Source organism: Pan paniscus, chromosome 5, assembly GCF_029289425.2.
Source record: "Pan paniscus chromosome 5, NHGRI_mPanPan1-v2.0_pri, whole genome shotgun sequence".
NCBI classification, from domain to species: domain Eukaryota; kingdom Metazoa; phylum Chordata; class Mammalia; order Primates; family Hominidae; genus Pan; species Pan paniscus.
This window is the reverse complement of record NC_073254.2, coordinates 108,500,420-108,523,281: the sequence shown is the minus strand read 5'-3', so window position 1 is coordinate 108,523,281 and position 22,862 is coordinate 108,500,420.

The following is a 22,862-nucleotide window of genomic DNA, read 5'->3' as shown; positions in this document are numbered from 1 at the left end:
GATTTATAGTCCTTTGGGTATATACCCAGTAATGGGATCTCTGGGTCAAATGGTATTTCCAGTTCTAGATCCCTGAGGAATCACCACACTGACTTCCACAATGGTTGAAGTAGTTTACAGTCCCACCAACAGTGTAAAAGTGTTCCTATTTCTCCACATCCTCTCCAGCACCTGTTGTTTCCTGACTTTTTAATGATCGCCATTCTAACTGGTGTGAGATGGTATCTCATTGTGGTTTTGATTTGCATTTCTCTGATGGCCAGTGATGGTGAGCATTTTTTCATGTGTTTTTTGGCTGCATAAATGTATTCTTTTGAGAAATGTCTGTTCATGTCCTTCACCCACTTTTTGATGGGGTTGTTTGTTTTTTTCTTGTAAATTTGTTTGAGTTCATTGTAGATTCTGGATATTAGCCCTTTGTCAGATGAGTAGGTTGCGAAAATGTTCTCCCATTTTGTAGGTTGCCTGTTCACTCTGATGGTAGTTTCTTTTGCTGTGCAGAAGCTCTTTAGTTTAATTAGATCCCATTTGTCAATTTTGGCTTTTGTTGCCATTGCTTTTGGTGTTTTAGACATGAAGTCCTTGCCCATGCCTATGTCCTGAATGGTAATGCCTAGGTTTTCTTCTAGGGTTTTTATGGTTTTAGGTCTAACGTTTAAGTCTTTAATCCATCTTGAATTAATTTTTGTATAAGGTGTAAGGAAGGGATCCAGTTTCAGCTTTCTACCTATGGCTAGCCAGTTTTCCCAGCACCATTTATTAAATAGGGAATCCTTTCCCCATTGGTTGTTTTTCTCAGGTTTGTCAAAGATCAGATAGTTGTAGATATGCGGCATTATTTCTGAGGACTCTGTTCTGTTCCATTGATCTATATCTCTGTTTTGGTACCAGTACCATGCTGTTTTGGTTGCTGTAGCCTTGTAGTATAGTTTGAAGTCAGGTAGCGTGATGCCTCCAGCTTTGTTCTTTTGGCTTAGGATTGACTTGGCGATGTGAGCTCTTTTTTGGTTCCATATGAACTTCAAGGTAGTTTTTTCCAATTCTGTGAAGAAAGTCATTGGTAGCTTGATGGGGATGGCATTGAATCTGTAAATTACCTTGGGCAGTATGGCCATTTTCACGATATTGATTCTTCCTACCCATGAGCATGGAATGTTCTTCCATTTGTTTGTATCCTCTTTTATTTCATTGAGCAGTGGTTTGTAGTTCTCCTTGAAGAGGTCCTTCATGTCCCTTGTAAGGTGGATTCCTAGGTATTTTATTCTCTTTGAAGCAATTGTGAATGGGAGTTCACTCATGATTTGGCTCTCTGTTTGTCTGTTATTGGTGTATAAGAATGCTTGTGATTTTTGTACATTGATTTTGTATCCTGAGACTTTGCTGAAGTTGCTTATCAGCTTAAGGAGATTTTGGGCTGAGACAATGGGGTTTTCTAGGCATACAATCATGTGGTCTGCAAACAGGGACAATTTGACTTCCTCTTTTCCTAATTGAATACCCTTTATTTCCTTCTCCTGCCTAATTGCCCTGGCCAGAACTTCCAACACTATGTTGAACAGGAGTGGTGAGAGAGGGCATCCCTGTCTTGTGCCAGTTTTCAAAGGGAATGTTTCTAGTTTTTGCCCATTCAGTATGATATTGGCTGTGGGTTTGTCATAGATAGCTCTTATTATTTTGAGATACGTCCCATCAATACCTAATTTATTGAGAGTTTTTAGCATGAAGGGTTGTTGAATTTTGTCAAAGGCCTTTTCTGCATCTATTGAGATAATCATGTGGTTTTTGTCTTTGGTTCTGTTTATATGCTGGATTACATTTATTGATTGGTGTATATTGAACCAGCCTTGTATCCCAGGGATGACGCCGACTTGATCATGGTGGATAAGCTTTTTGTTGTGCTGCTGGATTCAGTTTGCCAGTATTTTATTGAGGATTTTTGCATCAATGTTCATCAAGGATATTGGTCTAAAATTCTCTTTTTTGGTTGTGTCTCTGCCCGGCTTTGGTATCAGGATGATGCTGGCCTCATAAAATGAGTTAGGGAGGATTCCCTCTTTTTCTATTGATTGGAATAGTTTCAGAAGGAATGGTACCAGTTCCTCCTTGTACCTCTGGTAGAATGCGGCTGTGAATCCATCTGGTCCTGGACTCTTTTTGATTGGTAAGCTATTGATTATTGCCACAATTTCAGCTCCTGTTATTGGTCTATTCAGAGATTCAACTTCTTCCTGGTTTAGTCTTGGGAGAGTGTATGTGTCGAGGAATTTATCCATTTCTTCTAGATTTTCTAGTTTATTTGCATAGAGGTGTTTGTAGTATTCTCTGATGGTAGTTTGTATTTCTGTGGGATCGGTGGTGATATCCCCTTTATCATTATTTATTGCATCTATTTGATTCTTCTCTCTTTTTTTCTTGATTAGTCTTGCTAGCGGTCCATCAATTTTGTTGATCCTTTCAAAAAAACCAGCTCCTGGATTCATTAATTTTTTGAAGGGTTTTTTGTGTCTCTATTTCCTTCAGGTCTGCTCTGATTTTAGTTATTTCTTGCCTTCTGCTAGTTTTTGAATGTGTTTGCTCTTGCTTTTCTAGTTCTTTTAATTGTGAAGTTAGGGTGTCAATTTTGGATCTTTCCTGCTTTCTCTTGTGGGCATTTAGTGCTATAAATTTCCCTCTACACGCTGCTTTGAATGTGTCCCAGAGATTCTGGTATGTTGTGTCTTTGTTCTCGTTGATTTCAATGAACATCTTTATTTCTGCCTTCATTTCATTATGTACCCAGTAGTCATTCAGGAGCAGGTTGTTCAGTTTCCATGTAGTTGAGCGGTTTTGAGTGAGCTTCTTAATCCTCAGTTCTAGTTTGATTGCACTGTGGTCTGAGAGATAGTTTGTTATAATTTCTGTTCTTTTACATTTGCTGAGGAGAGCTTTACTTCCAAGTATGTGGTCAATTTTGGAATAGGTGTGGTGTGGTGCTGAAAAAAATGTATATTCTGTTGATTTGGGGTGGAGAGTTCTGTGGATGTCTATTAGGTCCGCTTGGTGCAGAGCTGAGTTCAATTCCTGGGTATCCTTGTTAACTTTCTGTCTCGTTGATCTGTCTAATGTTGACAGTGGGGTGTTAAAGTCTCCCATTATTATTGTGTGGGAGTGTAAGTCTCTTTGTAGGTCATTCAGGACTTGCTTTATGAATCTGGGTGCTCGTGTATTGGGTGCATATATATTTAGGATAGTTAGCTCTTCTCGTTGAATTGATCCCTTTACCATTATGTAATGGCCTTCTTTGTCTCTTTTGATCTTTGTTGGTTTAAAGTCTGTTTTATCAGAGACTAGGATTGCAACCCCTGCCTTTTTTTGTTTTCCATTTGCTTGGTATATCTTCCTCCATCCTTTTATTTTGAGCCTATGTGTGTCTCAAGAAGCAGGAAATTCTTGACCCCAGGAGTGATGAGGTGAAAATGGCCCTTGAGGAAGTTTTGTTTGGTGATTCATGTAGGAGAAATTGGAGGGAGCAGACGGAAGGTAAAGACGCAAGTTAGGGAGCTAATATCATAATCCAGGCTTGAGAGCACAGGCTCCAATGTTGGGATGGGGTGGCCTTGAGAAGGAAAATTCAGGGGACAGAAACACTGCACAGTGTGAAGTCGAAGGAAGAGTGAAGGTGCTGACAAGACAAGGAAGCCTGCAATGATTGAGTTGTCTTCATTTTCATTCTTTGTTGGAGGTTCATTTGTTTTCCACTTATTTAGGTTTCTCGTGGGCCCTTTAGCCTGTTAGTGCCTTGTCTCATACTAATCACAAGTGGCTGTTATTGCCAAAATGTGACATATCCAATTTAGTATTCTGCCTGTTAGTTCCCTCCAGCTCTGCTGGATCATTTGCTCGAACTTTTCTTTCTCTTTTTTGCTTATTAGTGTGTCATTTTACAGAGTGTTGCTCAAGCTGCAGAGTTCCATGACAGTCTTCAGGCCCTGCAAAGATCCATCTTATGTGTGAAGTTTGTCTAGTTAAGGTTGATTTCTGTGTGTGTATGTTTAATTGTTTGCTAAACTGCAGTGTTATAGTGGTACAGAAATTTGTTTCAGGATGGGTGGCATGTTTTGTAGTCTGAATGAAAATGGTTCACTAAATCTAAATCTAAGATACTGTCCTGTGTCTCTATTAGGTAGGAGAAATGAATCAGACAAGTTGCAATTAACATTTATTCTACTAGTCATGGGGCTTCATTTTTAAGACCAAATGCAGTGATATCAGATGCAATATATATCTTTGTTGAGGTACTAGTAGTATTTCCTTTTGATGTTATTATGAGAATTCCATAAGGATGAGTATTCTAGAAGATCTTACTAAAATGGGATGGAGGGAGATACATAGAGAATGGATGCTCAACTCACATGTGCGAAAGTGCCAGTGGCTTATAGCCATAAAGTTGAGTGCACCCACTTCTGTCAGCAGATCAAAGGTATAGGAATCCCAGTTACTGAGTATGGAAAGCACAATGGCCTCAGGTTGCTTTCAGAGATTCTGCCCAATCTCTTGTGAGAGTGTTGGCCTTCACAAGCTGTGGGGTGTATCAGTAGGAGCAGAGGCAGAGAGGGGACTAGGATGGCCAGCAATGAAGAGGCATTGCCTTTAGTCAGAGGGCTGTGGTTTGAAGAACAAAGAGCGGGGGGTCTTTGCAGAAGCCATAGAAGTGCTGATGAGACAGTGCCAACTTTGAAGACCTGCCAGGCCTGAAGAACACGATACCATCCTCAGGCAGTGCCAATCAAACAGGAACTGTTCTGTTCTCTCTTCCCTTATTTCCTCCATACTCTCCCCCAACCTCCATCTTCACCACTGAGGCCGATGGAGGAAGAGATCAAGTTTAGCAAGCCTGGAGAAGAGGAATAACTCCAAGAAGGAGCATTATCTTTAGATGAAAATTGAAGTATGGATTAATATATTGAACTGGACACTTTAAAATGTATGTGTGTGAATGTGTGTTTTGTTTTTAACTTTTTATTTTCAATTATAGACACAGAAAGGTGCAAAAAATACATAGATTCTCTTGTATCCTTCAAGCAGCATCCCTAAATTGTGACATCTTTTGTAACTATAGTATAATACATATGAGAAACTAGGAAATTGGCATTGGTATAATAGTTTTAACTAGACTACAGACCTTATTCAGTTTTTCACTGGTTTTTGTGTGCATTTGCGTGTGTGGTGTTTAGTTCTATGCAATTTGATATCAAGTATAAATTTGTGTAATCCTACCACAATCAAATACAAAACTATTCTAACACTGCGAAGAACTCCTGTGTGCTTATAATCACATCTGATCCTGACCTCATCCTTGTCTTCCAAAAATCACTAATCTGTTCTCCCTATTTATAGTTGTATCATTTCAGTATGACATATAAGTGGAATCATATATTGCAGTGTGTTGCTATATGAATTGCCTTTTTTTTCACTGAGTAAAATACACTTATCCATCCAAATGGTTGGCTATATCAGTAGTTTGTTCTTTTTTATTGCTGGGTAGTATTCCATTGTGTGGTTTTTCCAGACTTTGTTTAACCATTCACTTGTTGAAAGACATTTGAGTTATTTCCAGTTTGGGGCTATTATAAATAAAGCTACTGTAAACATTCTTGTACGAGTCTTAGTATGAACATAGGTTTTTGTTTCTCTGAAGAAACAAAACACCTGAGAGTTGCTGGGTGGTATGAAAAGTGCATTAGTATTTAGTCTTATAAGAAAATAGCAAGATTTCCAGAGTGGCTGTACTATTTTGTAGTTTCATCAGCAATGTATAAGGGATCCAGTTTCTCTGCATCCTTGTCAGCATATTGTATAATCATGATTTTTTAGTTCAGTTCTTCTAATAGGTGCACAGGTGTTATATTGCTGTAGTTTTACTTTGCATTTCTCTCATGGATAATGATGGTAAACATTTTTTTTGTGTTTATTTGTGCATCTTCTTTTTGGTGAAATATCTGTTCATGTCTTTAGCTCATCCTCTAATTAAAGTTTTTGTTTTTTTATTGTTGAGTTTTGAAATATCTTTATATATTTCAAATACAAATTATTTGTTAAATGTGTAGTTTGTAAATATTTTCTTCCAGTCTGTAACATGTGTTTTCACCCTCTGATAAAAGGTATTTCATAGAACAAAAAAATTTTAATTTTCAGGAAGTCCAATTTATTAATTTCTTTCTTATAAGCTATGTTTTTGGCTTCATGTTTAACACTCTTCATCTAGCTCTAGGCTTAGAAGATTTTCCTTTTGGATTAGACATTTAAATATTTACTTAGCACAAAATACAGTAGCAAAGGAAGAGCAGAGGGACAAAACCAACATAAGACAAATAGAAACCAGATAGCGAACTTGTCTGTCTAATCCAGTGATATTAATAATTACACAAATGTGGATGGAATAAACGCCCTACTCAAAAGGCAGAGATTGTCTGTTTGAACCAAAGAAAACAAGACTCAATAATTGTTGTTTATGAGAGACATGCCTTTGATGCAAAGACAGAAATGGTTTGGAGGTAAAAGGATGGAAAAGACATATTGAAGTAACTATGAAAGAGCTGGAGTGGTTACAATAATATCAAACAAACTTTAAGATAAGAAATATTACTAAAAATATTTCATAATTATAAAAGCATCAATACAGTAAGGGCATATAACAATTTAAAATGTATATGTATTTTATAACTGAGCCTCAAAATACATGAAGCAAATATTGACAGACTTGAAAGGATAAATAGGCAGTTTAACAATAATAGTTAGAGATCTCAATGGCCCACTTTCAATAAATGATAGAACAATTGGACAAAAAAACAACAAGGGTATGTGAGACTTCCGCAAGACTATCAACCCACATGCTCTAAATGATATTTATAGAACACTTGATCCAAAGAATTAAAATACAATTTTTTTTCAAGTGCACATACAACATTCTCTAGGTTAGACAATATGCTAATCTAGGAAAGAATTAAATTGGAGATTCACCATACAAAGACATCTGGTAAAAACCCAATCTATGTAGAAATTAACACACTTCTGAACAACCTATGGGTCAAAGAATAAATCAAAAGGGAGAGTAAAAAAATATTTTGAATTGGATGAAACAAAAACACAATATATAAAAGTATATGGAAAAATCTAGGTAGTACTAAGCAGAAAATTTGTAACTTTAAAAACCTATCAGAAAAGAAGAAAGCTATCAAAAGTCAATAATCTAAGCTTCTACCTTAAAAAACTAGAAAAAGAACAAAGTAAATTAACAGCAAGTATAAGGAAGCAGATAATGACTGAAAATTATTGAAATACAAAACAAAACTAAACAAAAATAATAAAGACAACCAATGAAAGCAAAAGTTGATTCTTTCAAAAGATAGAGAAAATTGATAAGCCCTTACCTTGAATGACAGAGAAAATAAGAAGAAAGACTCAAATTACCAAAATAAGGAATAAGAGAGGGGACAGAATTACTGGTACTGTAGAAATTAAAATGATTAAAGGAGAATATCATTAACTATTTTATGCCAATAAATTAGACAACTTAATGAAACGGAAAAGTTCCTAGAAAGATACAAATTACCAAAACTGATTCAAGAACCAGAAAATCTAATTGACCTATGATAAGTCAAGAAATTGAGTTAGTAATTAAAAATCTTCCCACAGTGAAAGCTACAAAATATTGCTGAGATAAATTAAAAAAGAGATGGAGAGACATTTTATGTTTTGGTTTGAAAGACTCATTGTTAAGGTGGAAGTTGTCTTCATATTGATATACAGAACCAACACATTCCCTTTCAAAATACCAGCAGGCTTTCATTATAGAAATTGACAACCTGATTGTAATTTTGTTTGTTGGTTTAATGTGTCAACTTTGCTAGCCTACAGTCCCCAGCTATTCAATCAAACACTAATTTTAGGTGTTGCTGTGAAGGGAATTTGCAGGTGTGCATAATATTAATGAATATTTAACTTTAAGAGAAATGATGGTGGATAATCTTGATGGGCTTGATTCAGTCAGCTAGAAGACTTTAAAACTGGGTCTGAGGCATCCCTAAAAAAAAAGAAGAAAATTTTACTTTGGACAGTAGCATTAGCTCATGCCCAACAGTTCTAGCCTGACCTTCTGGACTGCCTGCCTGTGGGTTTTAGTCTTACTTAAAAAGCCCCTACCATTGCATAGGCCAATTTCTCATAGTAAATCTCTTAATATATATCTTTCCTACTGGTTCTGCTTCTCTGGTTTTACTCTGAGTGGCAGATGATCCAATAATTTATATGGAAATGAAAATGATCTACATAAAACAAAACAATTTTAGAACAGAACAAACTTGGATGACTTATCCAATTTCAAAACTTAATATAAAGCTGTAGTAATCATGAAAGTTTAGTATTGATGTAAGGATACATAAATAGAACAATGAAACAGAACTGAGAGTCCAAAAACTAACCCATCAATTGACTAAGGTCAACTGATAATGAAAATATACGTCCACACAAAGATATGTAGGTGAAAATTCACAGCATCATTATTCATAACAGCCAAAAATGGCAACAACCTAAATGCACATTGATTGGCAAATGGGTGAACAAAACCATGGCATACTTATAGAATGGAATGCCATTCAGCAATAAAAAGAAATGAAACACAGATACATGCTACAATATGGATGAATCTCAAAAGCATTGTGGTAAGTGAAACAAGCCAGACACAAAGACGACAAATTGTATGATTCTGCTTATATGAAGTGACCACAAAAGGTAAAGTTATAGAGACAGAAAGTAGATCAGTGGTTCCTGGGTCTGGGGAGGGAGCAGGGATTCATTGTAAATGGGCTTGAAGCAATTTTGGTGGGGGAGTCGTGGAAATGTTCTAAAACTGGGTTGTTATGATGGTTGTGCAACTCACTAGATACTTACTACCATCATTGAATTGTGCATTTACAATGGATTTCCTTACCATATGTAAATTATACTTAAAAAAAAAATTATGGAGCTTGCCCCAGTTGTCATCAAAGAAAAAGAAGAGGAAAACTTCCTACAGAGCAAATTTGAAGCAACAGCACAAGATAAAAATAAAGTCAGTTTTGGACACAAGCCCAGCACTTTTCACACACAAGTTATAGAGGTCAATATGGCTCTAGCTAGATAGTGTGACCATCTCTAAGAATGCCATCCTTTTTCATGACATAAATGCATTTTCTCTTAATGCCATGAGACTATGTGAAGATACATGAAAATTTTAATTCAGCAATAGTTATTTTATCTTGCAATATAATTTTACAGTTTTTATTTTAATGAGCCATAAACTATTTTCTATAAGATTCCAGCATAATGGAAAAGCAATGGGAAGAATCACAAACCAGAAGACAACTATGGAAATCCATGGCTTCACAGCCTTCATTTAGTTCCTGCATTAGCCAATTGACTTGACTTGGGAGAAAAACCACTTCAAGGTCAAACTCAACCCCTGCCTCTGGACAATCACCTAAAAAATTGGAGCTTTAACCCTCAATGGGCTTAACAAAACAATGTGGATGGCTCAGAGTACTTATCTCCAGGGTAGAAAAGGGAGCAATACAATTCAACATTCATAGGAACTATAAAAATCAAAGCAGAAAAGGGTAGGAAGAGCCAAGGCACAATGTCACACTATTTACCAATGACAAATAATATATTTAATTAATAAATGGGAGAGAGTTTGCTGAGAGGCAAGAGTATCAGACGGAAGAGTCACATTTGGTTTTACTTTCAAGTAGTACCAGTTTTAAATGGTAGAATCTAGGTTAAATGTTTGGACAGCAAACTAGAGGTTCTGCAAAAACAGCCTCTCTCCTTTCCCCAGTGAAGGGACACTGATTTGTATCCACATTTTAATATTTGGAGGCACTTTGCAAACTGTAGTTTTAAAATCACTGTACGTACCATCTGTCTCTGTTAAATATCCAAAGGCATTTTGGCCACCACCCTACTTTTGTTTCTGTCTTTGGACCCAGTGTTTCTGAGGCAAGTCATGTTTTAAGGCATGTGCTCAGACACTTCTCGACTTCGCAAATCTCTCAGGCACACCAAAGCCTCATCCCAGTCCAGGCAATAGTGTTGTGCTGTCCCTTGAAGACAACCCATGCTAGATTGCTGGGAGCTTTTTGGATTCAGGGTCCTGCCTATTGTGATCTCTATGGAAATGGGACTAGGCAGCCTGCATTTCACAGACTTTAAGCAAGCATATAGATATTAGACACTGTATTCTGGAAGCAGAACCATTTTCTCATTCCAAATTGTACAGAGAAAATTTGGCTCTGTCTGATACTGACATTATTGCCTTCAGTGGAGTGTAAAAAGTCCCAGATTCAGATTTTAAAACTCTTCTTTTGAAATGGTGCAGATGAAACTTGCTTATCATTGTATTTACTGAATTTCATTACAGGACTGTTGTGTTTGTCAACGGGTGGCCAAAAGCCACAGCTGACTTCCCAGTTATCAGAGTCATCCAGCCTGATGCGCTGCCGTTCACCTCAGCCTCATACATATTATCACTGTCCAGCCAGAGTGGGGCCCTGCAGGCCCTCAGCAGCCCTGTTACTCAGGTTAAGCTGGTACCAGAAGTATGAAATTTGCCTCAGCTAGGCAATGCTCCCCTTCTCCTGTCCAACCTGCTATTATATTACCCTGACAATGTCTTCTAACAGCATCCTTTCTACAAAGGCAGATATAGATCGCAAATATTTCAGACAGCTAAGAAACTTAGCTGAGGATGAGTTTGAGCAGAGGTGGTGTTATTATGGATGGCATTTCCAGTCACTGGACATAAACTCTGTGATGCGTCAACTCCAGTGCCTGCTTTACAGCTCAGCTGCAGAAATTCAATTGCTTCTAAGGTCAGTTGCTGGGGCAGATACGCCAAGAGAATGTAGTCTCGTTTTCCAACTTTTATTAGAGACAATTAGATGACTATATTTAAATCTCACCAGCTAAGAGAACTCAATCAGAAAGACCCAGATTTTTAAAAAAGGGATAAAAGAGAGAAAAATTCCTTTAACTTCTAAAATATGAAGTACAGCTCTTGTCCCCACTTTTCACATTCTAAAAGGTGATGTTCCTAATTTTCTTATTTTAAAAAGAATCTGTGATTTTAATTTTGATGTCTTCATTTACCCGATAGTTATTTAAGACAGAGTTTTTAAAAAATGTTCAGGTTGTTTGAGATTTTTGTCTTAAGCCTTTGTTACTGGCTGTAGACGTAGTGCCCTGTCTGACTTTCTGAGCATGTGGGTCACACAATGTCTGCTTTTTGAATTCAAAAGTTGTAGTCACTTTTTGGAAATGAAGAACAGACAATTAAAAATAAAGTATTAAATAATAATGCATTGTATATTTCAAAATTATGAAGAGTAGATTTTAAATGTTTTCATCATAAAACAATAAGTACATGAGGCAATGTATTTGTTAATTAGCTTGGTTTAATCATTCCATAGTGCAAATATGGATCAAAACGCACCCTGTATCCCATAAATATATAATATATACGATTATTATTTTTCAATTAAAAATAAAATTTAAGAAAGGAAGTATATTACCTGTAGAGAACAAATACTATATATCTGTTAATTCAGGGCTGGAATTTAAATTATTTAAAGCTTCATGTCCTTATTTATGTCTACTTAGCCTGTCAGAGATTGAGAATACTGTATTACGGCTTCTACGATAATTGCCTCTGACATTGTTCTTTTGCAAAAGGTTTTATTGTATACATTTATTTGCCCATTTTATATATTTCTTAGTTGCTATATATTCAGTATGGGGATGCTTCATTATAAAATATTTCTCTTTTACCATAGTCAATGTCTTTGGCTTGAATCATCTTTGTCTGATATTAATATTTCTGCCTTTGCTTTTTCTTTGTCTTTGATGTAAACTCATTGTGTTAGGCCATTCTTGCATTGCTATAAATATCTGAGATTGGGTAATTTATAAAGAAAAGAGGTTTAATTGACTTATGCTTCTACAGGCTTTACAGGAAGAATGGTGCTAGCATCTACTCAGCTTTTAGGGGGGCTTCAGGGAGCTTTTACTCATGGTGGAAGGCCAAGGAGGGGCAGGCACTTCACATGGCAAATGCAGGAGCAAGACAGAGAGCGGGAAGGGGTTGGGTGAAGGTGCCACACTTGACAACAACCAGCTCTTACGAGAACTCACTATTTCAAGGACAGCATCAAGCCAAAAGGGATCTACCCCCATGACCCAAACTCCTCCTACCAAGCTCACCTCTAACACTGGGGATTTCATTTCAACATGAGATTTGAGCAGGGACAAATATCCAACTATATTATTCATTTTTCAATTTTAAAGTTTCAGCATCACTTTTGAGTGTCTTTTGTAAGAATCTTCTGGCTAGAATTTATTTTCCAATCCGATCTTAGAGTTTGTTATTAATTAAAAGTTTAAGTCATTTACATTGATCTAAATGAGCTACTAGTTCTCATTCCAGTCATCTTGTTTTACGTTTATGTGTGCTTCTTGCATTTGCATATCTTTTACTCTGTAGAGAATATAAGGGGGTTATTTTGTTTCAAATTCTGCTGATGGTTTTTTAAAAGTTAAAAAAATACCTTAAGCATATCTTTAATTTTCAAAGTTTAGGAATAAAAAAAAAATTTTGACTTCCTGATATGTCAAACACATGCCAATATTGACTATGTTAATAGTTATGGATTCAGACTATTATATATTTCAGAGTACAAGATTTTTTAGAATTGTTTTTATTTTCTAGATTCAACTTGGTAATATTTATTAGTTATTTATATTTAATTTCATAAGTTTATTTGGTTTTAAAACTCATTGTAAATTCATTTATGTTCCTACATTTTAACGCCTAAGGTCTTAGTTTCTATTTCCTGTTTTTAAATTATTTTAAATTATTTACTGGTAGTAATGTAAAAAATTTACAACTTTTTTGTCTATAATTGGTTTTTGAATAATGTTTGAGATGAGTACTTGTAGGGTATATTTTGAGTATCTTTGAATATTTAAAAGTATCTACTGCCATTTCTCATAAAAGGTAAACCAATTGGGACAAGAATTTCTGGGTCACTGTTATTTTTCCACAAATAGTTGCCAAGCTCTAGGTTTTGGCATGTTACTTTCTGTCTCTAGTACTCGTGTGTTTATTTATGAAATGATAATGATAGACCCTTCCGCAATTCTTTCATACAATTCTGTGAGGTTAAAATGAGAAAATGGACAAGAAACCATGCTGAAACTATAAAGGGGTAATGAAATACAACATATGATCATTTCTCACTGAGTTTAACTTGAAGTACAATGTTTTATTCTCCTCTGGACTGATTCATTTTTTATTTGCTTATCACTTACTCCTACTCAGCCCAGTAACTTCTTTAAGAAGCATTTTCTTAGGCCAGGCGTGGTGGCTCATGCCTGTAATCCCAGCACTTTGGGAGACCAAGGAGGGCGGATCACCTGAGGTCAGGTCAGGAGTTTGAGACCAGCCTGGACAACATGGCAAAACCCCGTTTCTACTAAAAATACAAAAATTAGCTGGGTCCGTGGTGGCGAATGCCTGTAAACCCAACTACTCGGGAAGCTGAGTCAGGGAGAATCGCTTGAACTGGGAAGGCTGAGGTTGCAGTGAGCCAAGATGGCGCTATTGCACTCCAGCCTGGGCAGCAGAGAGAGACGCTGCCAAAAAAAAAAAAAAAAAAAAACAAGAAATAATTGGATTCATCTGTTAACTATGATCTTCCTGGTCCGGCTACCTGATGGGTCAGCCTGCAGAGGTCTTACCCTATTTAAAATACTTTAAATTTCCCTTTTAAAATGGAAACGTGATTCTTGGTCAAACATGAAAAATTGAAAACTGAGAACAACACACAAAAGAAAATAGTAGTCTTTAAATTAATTAAATTAATTAATTCTTAAGTATTTCTAACATACAGGAACAACCACATTTTAACTTTTTGTCTTTTCTTATACTTACATCACCATTTTCATCAATAGATATGATACTTCATAGGTTGATTTTAGGTTTTTTTTTTTTTTTCTTTTGCGACGGAGTCTCGATCTGTCACCCAGGCTGGAGTGCAGTGGCGTGATCTCGGCTCACTGCAAGCTCTGCCTCCCAGGTTCACGCCATTCTCCTGCCTCAGCCTCCCGGATAGCAGGGACTACAGGCGCCTGCCACCATGCCCGGCTAATCTTTTGTGTTTTTAGTAGAAACGGGGTTTCACCGTGTTAGCCAGGATGGTCTCGATCTCCTGACCTCATGATCTGCTTGCCTCAGCCTCCCAAAGTGCTGGAATTACAGGCATGAGCCACCACGCCTGGCCGATTTTAGAAAATTTTTATATGGTTGTATAAAACAAAGTACACCAATCATAAGTGTACGTGTGATTAATTTATTATGAATCAGTCCCTCTGTGTCACCACCATACAGATGAGAAAGGAAGCCCCCTGGAAGCCTCCTCTGTGCACCCCACCTGGGCTACCAATTCCCAGACTTAGATGATTGCTATCCTGATGTCTATACCACTGATTAGTTTTGACTACTTTTGAACTTTTTATGTGAGTGGCCCGTATACTTATATCTCCTTTATCTCAGCATTGTATTTGTGAGGTTCATATATGTTGTTTTTAGCAGTTTGTTTATCTTTATTGCTATGTAGTATTTCATTATACGACCATACCAACACTTACTTGTTCTTTCTACTATTAATGGGCATTGGGTTTATTTCCAGTCGGAGCTATTATAAATAATGTTGCCATAAATATTTTTGTACATTTCCTTTGGATTAAATATGTATGAATTTTGGCTGGCTATGCACTAAGGAGTGGAATTGCTGGGTGCTAGGGGCATGTATATGTTCAGCTTTAGAAACAATGCCAAGAAGCTTTTTCTAAATGTTGTTGCCAGTTTACATCCCCAGAAGTAGTGTATGAGATTTTCAGTTGCTCCTCATACTTTTCAATTCTTGGTAATTTTTAAACTGCTATTCTAAGTATGCAGTAGCACCTCATTGTGGTTTCAATTTATATTTAAATGATGATTGAAAAGGCAGAACAATTTTTTTGGTCATATATATTTGTGACGTTTTGAATACTTGCTTTTGAGAAGTTTTTGTTCAAGCATTTTGCCAATTTTTCTATTAGGTCAGAATTTTAAAATTTACTGTTAGAAATTTTTATATATTTTGGGCAACCCCCTTTGGGTCCCCTCCTTATATGGGAGCTCTGTTTTCACTCTATTTCACTCTATTAAATCTTGCAACTGCCCTCTTCTGGTCCATGTTTGTTATGGCTCAAACTGAGCTTTCGCTCGCCGTCCACCACTGTTGTTTGCCGCCGTCGCAGACCCGCCGCTGACACCCATCCCTCTGAATCCGGCAGGGTGTCTGCTGTGCTCCTGATCCAGCGAGGCGCCCATTGCCACTCCCGATTGGGCTAAAGGCTTGCCATTGTTCCTGCATGGCTAAGTGCCTGGGTTCGTCCTAATCGAGCTGAACACTAGTCACTGGGTTCCATGGTTCTCTTCCGTGACCCAGGACTTCTAATAGAGCTATAACACTCACCGCATGGCCCAAGATTCCATTCCTTGGAATCCGTGAGGCCAAGAACCCCAGGTCAGAGAACACGAGGCTTGCCACCATCTTGGAAGTGGCCCGCCGCCATTTTGGAAGTGGCCCACCACCATCTTGGGAGCTCTGTGAGCAAGGACCCCCGGGTAACGTTTTGGCGACCATGAAGGGACCTCCAAAGCGGTGAGTAATATCGGACCACTTTCACTTGCTATTCTGTCCTATCCTTCCTTAGAACTGGAGGAAAATACCGGGCACCTGTCGGCCAGTTAAAAACGATTAGCGTGGCCACGGGACTTAAGACTCAGGTGTGAGGCTATCTGGGGAAGGGATTTCTAACAACCCCCAACCCTTCTATTGGAGACGTTGGTCTGCCTCGCGCCGGCTTCCACTTTCAGTTTTCTTGGGGAAGCCAAGGGCCGACTAGAGACAGAAAGCTGTTGTCCTGAACTCCCGGCAGTAGCCGGTTGAGATCATGGTGCAGCCAGAAGTCTCTACTCAGCAGTCGCCTGTGCATGCGCCCCTACCTTTCCTTCTGACCCATACCTCCTGGGTCCCGACCACGACTTTCTTGAAAGTGTAGCCCCAAAATTCTCCTTACCTCTGAATCTACTTCCTCTGATCCCTGCCTCCTAGGTACTAATGGTTCAGACTTTCATTTCCTCTAGCAAGTAGTATCTCCAAGGGGATCTAAGGAAGCTCTATGCTGCGTCCTTAGGCAGCTAGACTATAACCCAGGCAGTCTTATCCCTGGTGTCCCTCCCGATTTAGGTATACAGCTCTTGACATGGGCAGTTATGGGCAGGTATGTGGGACCCATTCCCCACCACCCTTGCCAGGGCCCCAAGTTTGTAATGGCTAAGAGAGAGAGACCGAGAGAGCGAGAGAGACGGAGAGAGAGAGATGAAGAGAGGGATAAAGACAGAGTCAAAGACAGAAAGAAAGAAAAAGATAGAAATAGTTAAAAAAAAAAAAAGTGTGCCCTATTCCTTTAAAAGCCAGGGTAAATTTAAAACCTGTAATTGATAATTGAAGGTCTTCTCCGTGACCCTATAACACTTCAATGCCACTTTGTTGTCAATGTAAATAAGGGCGTAGGCCAAAAGCACTGAGGCCACTGACAACCTGTAGCTTTCCTATCAAAAATCCTTAACCCAGTAACCCGCGGATGGGCCAAAATGCATTTGGTCGGTAGCGGCAATTGCTTTGCTAAAAGTAGAAAAGGAACTTTTTGAGGAAACTTCGTTGAGAGCACACCTCACCAGTTAAATTATTCTAAGTCAAAAAAAAAAAAAAGCAAAAAGGTAGCTTACTAAATCAAAAATCTTAAAGTATGGGGCTATTGTGTTAGAAAAGGGTAATGTAACTCCAACCACTGATAATTCCCTTAACCCAGCAGATTTCCTAACAGGGGATTTAAATCTTAATTACCATACAAAGGTCCGACCAGACCTAGGAGGAACTCCCTTCAGGACAGGAGGATAGATGGTTCCTCCCAGGCGATTGAGGAGAAAACCACAATGGGTATTCAGTAATTGATACAGAGACTGGTGTGGAAGCAGAGTGAGAAAAATTGCCTAATAATTGGTCTCCTCAAACATGTGAGCTGTTTGCACTCAGCCAAGCCTTAAAGTACTTACAGAATCAAAAGACTATCTCAATCCTGAATCAAAAGGTTCGCTACACCCTCTCTGAAATGAATTTACATAAGAATTGTTTTTTATAGGAATGCATCTTGATGGGGCAGCTGGGTTGTTATGAAATACTCAAGAACCCAGCCCAGCTCTAGGACTCACCCCTGAGTGCCAAGGCAATGTTGGGCACACTGGTAAAGGACCACTAGAATCCAGCAGCCCAGACCCCTTTCTTTGTGGTCAAGAGAGGCGGGCAAACAGGTGCAGGACTGCTACATTGGTGAGCATAACTAATCCGATAAGCAGAGGTCCATGGGTGGTTACGCACCCTGGAAAGGAACTCACACCTGAGCCCAAAGGCAATGTTGGGCACACTGGTAAAGGACCACTAGAATCCAGCAGCCCGGACCCCTTTCTTTGTGGTCAAGAGAGGCAGGAAAACAGGTGCAGGACTGCTACATCAGTTAGCATAACTAATCCAATAAGCAGAGGTCCATGGGTGGTTACGCACCCTGGAAAAGAATAAGCATTAGGCCCTCAGAGGATGCTCTAGGACTAACACTCGATGGAAAATGACTAAGGGTGCTGGCACCCCTTTGTCCTTTTTTCAGATGGGAAACGTTCCCCCCACCCCAAGGCAGAAATGCCCCTGAGATGTATTCTGGAGAATTAGGACCAATTTGACCCTCAGACGCTAAGAAAGAAATGACTTATATTCTTCTGCAGTACCGCCTGGCCACGATATCCTCTTCAAGGGGGAGAAACTTGGCCTCCTAAGGGAAGTATAAATTATAACACCATCTTACAGCCAGACCTCTTCTGTAGAAAGGAGGGCAAATGGAGTGAAGTGCCATATTTGCAAACTTTCTTTTCATTAAGAGACAACTCATAATTATGTAAAAAGTGTGGTTTATGTCCTGCAGGAAGCCCTCAGAGTCTACCTCCCTATCCCAGCGTCCCCCTGACTCCTTCCCCAAATAATAAGGAACCCCCTTTTACCCAAATGGTCCAAAGGAGATAGACAAAGGGATAAACGATGAACCAAACAGTGCCAATATTCCCTGATTATGCCCCCTCCAAGCAGTGGGAGGAGGAGAATTTGGCCCAGCCAGAGTGCATGTATCTTTTTCTCTCTGACTTAAAGCAAATTAAAATAGACGTAGGTAAATTCTCAGATAACCCTGATGGCTATATTGATGTTTTACAAAGGTTGGGGCAATCCTTTGATCTGACATGGAGAGATATCATGTTACTGCTAAATCAGACACTAACCCCAAATGAGAGAAGTGCCGCCATAAGTGCAGCCTGAGAGTTTGGCAATCTCTGGTATCTCAGCCAGGTCAATGATAGGATGACAACAGAGGAAAGAGAACGATTCACCACAGGCCAGCAGGCAGTTCCCAGTGTAGACCGTCACTGGGACACAGAATCAGAACATGGAGATTGGTGCCGCAGACATTTGCTAACTTGCGTGCTAGGACTAAGGAAAACTAGGAAGAAGCTTATGAATTATTCAATGATGTCCACTATAACACCCACTATAACAGGGAAAGGAAGAAAATCCTACTGCCTTTCTGGAGAGACTAAGGGAGGCATTGAGGAAGCATACCTCTCTGTCACCTGACTCTATTGAAGGCCAACTAATCTTGAATGATAAGTTTATCACTCCGTCAGCTGCAGACATTAGAAAAAACTTCAAAAGTCCACCTTAGGCCCAGAGCAAAACTTAGAAACCCTATTGAACTTGGCAACCTCGGTTTTTTATAATAGAGATCAGGAGGAGCAGGCAGAATGGGACAAACGGGATTTAAAAAGGGCCACCGCTTTAGTCACGGCCCTCAGGCAAGCAGACTTTGGAGGCTCTGGAAAAGGGAAAAGCTGGGCAAATCAAATGCCTAATAGGGCTTATTTCCAGTGTGGTCTACAAGGACACTTTAAAAAAGATTGTCCAAGTAGAAATAAGCCGCCCCCTCGTCCATGCCCCTTATGTCAAGGGAATCACTGGAAGACCCATTGCCCCAGGGGATGAAGGTCCTCTGAGTCAGAAGCCACTAACCAGATGATCCTGCAGCAGGACTGAGGGTGCCCGGGGCAAGCACCAGCCCATGCCATCACCCTCATAGAGCCCTGGGTATGCTTGACCATTGAGGGCCAGGAGGTTAACTGTCTCCTGGACACTGGCATGGCCTTCTCAGTCTTACTTTCCTGTCCTGGACAACTGTCCTCCGCATCTGTCACTATCCAAGGGGTCCTAGGACAGGCAGTCACTAGATACTTCTCCCAGCCACTAAGTTGTGACTGGGGAACTTTACTCTTTTCACATGCCTTTCTAATTATGCCTGAAAGCCCCACTCCCTTGTTAGGGAGAGACATTGTAGCAAAAGCAGGGGCCATTATACATCTGAACGTAGGAAAAGGAACACCTGTTTGTTGTCCCCTGCTTGAGGAAGGAATTAATCCTGAAGTCTGAGCAACAGAAGGACAATATAGATGAGCAAAGAATGCCCATCCTGTTCAAGTTAAACTAAAGGATTCCACCTCCTTTCCTTACTGAAGGCAACACCCCCTCAGACCCGAGGCCCAACAAGGACTCCAAAAGATTGTTAAGGACCTAAAAGCCCAAGGCCTAGTAAAACCATGCAATAGCCCTTGCAATACTCCAATTTTAGGAGTACAGAAACCCAACAGACAGTGGAGGTTAGTGCAAGATCTCAGGATTATCAATGAGGCTGCTGTTCCTCTATACCCAGCTGTACCTAACCCTTATACTCTGCTTTCCCAAATACCAGAGGAAGCAGAGTGGTTTACAGTCCTGGACCTTAAGGATGCCTTTTTCGGCATCCCTGTACATCCTGACTCTCAATTCTTGTTTGCCTTTGAAGATCCAACGTCTCAACTCACCTGGACTGTTTTACCCCAAGGGTTCAAGGATAGCCCCCGTCTATTTGGCCAGGCATTAGCCCAAGACTTGAGCCAATTCTCATACCTGGACATTCTTGTTCTTCAGTATGGGGATGATTTAATTATAGCCACCCATTCAGAAACCTTGTGGCATCAAGCCACCCAAGCGCTCTTAAATTTCCTCGCTACCTGTGGCTCCAAACAAAAGGCTCAGCTCTGCTCACAGCAGGTTAAATACTTAGGGCTAAAATTATCCAAAGTCACCAGGGCCCTCAGAGAGGAACGTATCCAGCATATACTGGCTTATCCTCATCCCAAAACCCTAAAGCAACTAAGAGGGTTCCTTGGCATAACAGCCTTGTGCCGAATATGGATTCCCAGATACAGTGAAATAGCCAGGCCATTATGTACATTAATTAAGGAAACTCAGAAAGCCAATACCCATATAGTAAGATGGACACCTGAAGCAGAAGTGGCTTTCCAGGCCCTAAAGAAGGCCCTAACCCAAACCCCAGTTGTAAGCTTGCCAACGGGGCAAGACTTTTCTTTATATGTCACAGAAGAAACAGGAATAGCTCTAGGAGTCCTTACGCAGGTCCGAGGGATGAGCTTGCAACCCGTGGTATACCTGAGTAAGGAAATTGATGTAGTGGCAAAGGGTTGGCCTCATTGTTTATGGGTAATGGTGGCAGTAGCAGTCTTAGTATCTGAAGCAGTTAAAATAATACAGGGAAGAGATCTTTCTGTGTGGACATCTCATGATGTGAATGGCATACTCACTGCTAAAGGAGACTTGTGGCTGTCAGACAACCGTTTACTTAAATATCAGGCTCTATTACTTGAAGAGCCAGTGCTGCGACTGCGCACTTGTGCAACTCTTAACCCAGCCACATTTCTTCCAGACAATGAAGAGAGGAAAGAACATAATTGTCAACAAGTAATTGCTCAAACCTATGCCGCTCGAGGGGACCTTTTAGAGGTGCCCTTGACTGATCACGACCTCAACTTGTATACCGATGGAAGTTCCTTTGTAGAAAAAGGACTTCAAAAAGCAGGGTTTGCAGTGGTCAGTCGTAATGGAATACTTGAAAGTAATCCCCTCACTCCAGGAACTAGTGCTCAGCTGGCAAAACTAATAGACCTCACTCGGGCACTAGAATTAGGAGAAGGGAAAAGGGTAAATATATATACAGACTCTAAGTATGCTTACCTAGTCCTCCATGCCCATGCAGCAATATGGAGAGAAAGGGAATTCCTAATTTCCGAGGGAATACCTATCAAACATCAGGAAGCCATCAGGAGATTACTATTGGCTGTACCGAAACCTAAAGAGGTGGCAGTCTTACACTGCCGGGGTCACCAGGAAGGAAAGGAAAGGGAAATAGAAAGGAACCACCAAGCGGATATTGAAGCCAAAAGAGCCACAAGGCAGGACCTTCCATTAGAAATGCTTATAGAAGGACCCCTAGTATGGGGTAATCCCCTCCAGGAAACCAAGCCCCAGTACTCGGAAGAAGAAATAGAATGAGGAACCTCACGAAGACATAGTTTCCTCCCCTCAGGATGGCTAGCCACCGAAGAAGGAAAAATACTTATGCCTGCAGCTAACCAATGGAAATTACTTAAAACCCTTCACCAAACCTTTCACTTACGCATTGATAGCACCCATGAGATGGCCAAATTATTATTTACTGCACCAGGCCTTTTCAAAACTATCAAGCAGGGCCTCTATAGTGTGCCAAAGAAATAATCCCCTGCACTGCAGGCCATACATTTCAATCCCTGTATCTTTAACCTCCTTGTTAAGTTTGTCTCTTCCAGAATTGAAACTGTAAAACTACAAATCATTCTTCAAATGGAGCCCCAGATGCAGTCCATGACTAAGATCCACTGCAGACCCCTGATCAACCTGCTAGCCCATGCTCCAATGTTAATGACATTGAAGGCACCCCTCCCGAGGAAATCTCAACTGCACAACCCCTACTATGACCCAATTCAGCAGGAAGCAGTTAGAGCAGTTATCTGCCAACCTCCCCAACAGCACTTGGGTTTTTCTGTTGAGAGGGGGGACTGAGAGACAGGACTAGCTGGATTTCCTAGGCCGACTAAGAATCCCTAAGCCTAGCTGGGAAGGTGACCGCATCTACCTTTAAACACGGGGCTTGCCACTTAGCTCACATCCAACCAATCAGAGAGCTCACTAAAAAGCTAATTAGGCAAAAATAGGAGGTAAAGAAATAGCCAATCATCTATTGCCTGAGAGCACAGTGGGAGGGACAAGGATCCGGATATAAACCCAGGCATTTGAGACAGCAATGGCAACCCCCTTTGGGTCCCCTCCTTGTATGGGAGCTCTGTTTTCACTCTATTTCACTCTATTAAATCTTGCAACTGCAAAAAAAAAAAAAAAAAAAAGAAAAATTTTTTTATATATTTTGAGTATGAGTAATTTGCAAATATATGCATATTAACATCTTCTATACCTTGGCTTGCCTTTGACTCTTTTATAGGTGTCTCTGGATGAACACAAGTCCTTGCTTTTAGTATACATAATTATCCATCTTTTTCTATTTTCTTATGACTTTTTCTCTGTCTTAAAAGAAAGCTATTTAGCCAGGTGTGGTCACACAGACCCATAGTCCCACTACTCAGAGGCTGAGGCAGGAACATCGCTTGAGCCCAGGGGTTCAAGGTTATAGTGAACTCTGATCATGCAACTGCACTCTAGCCT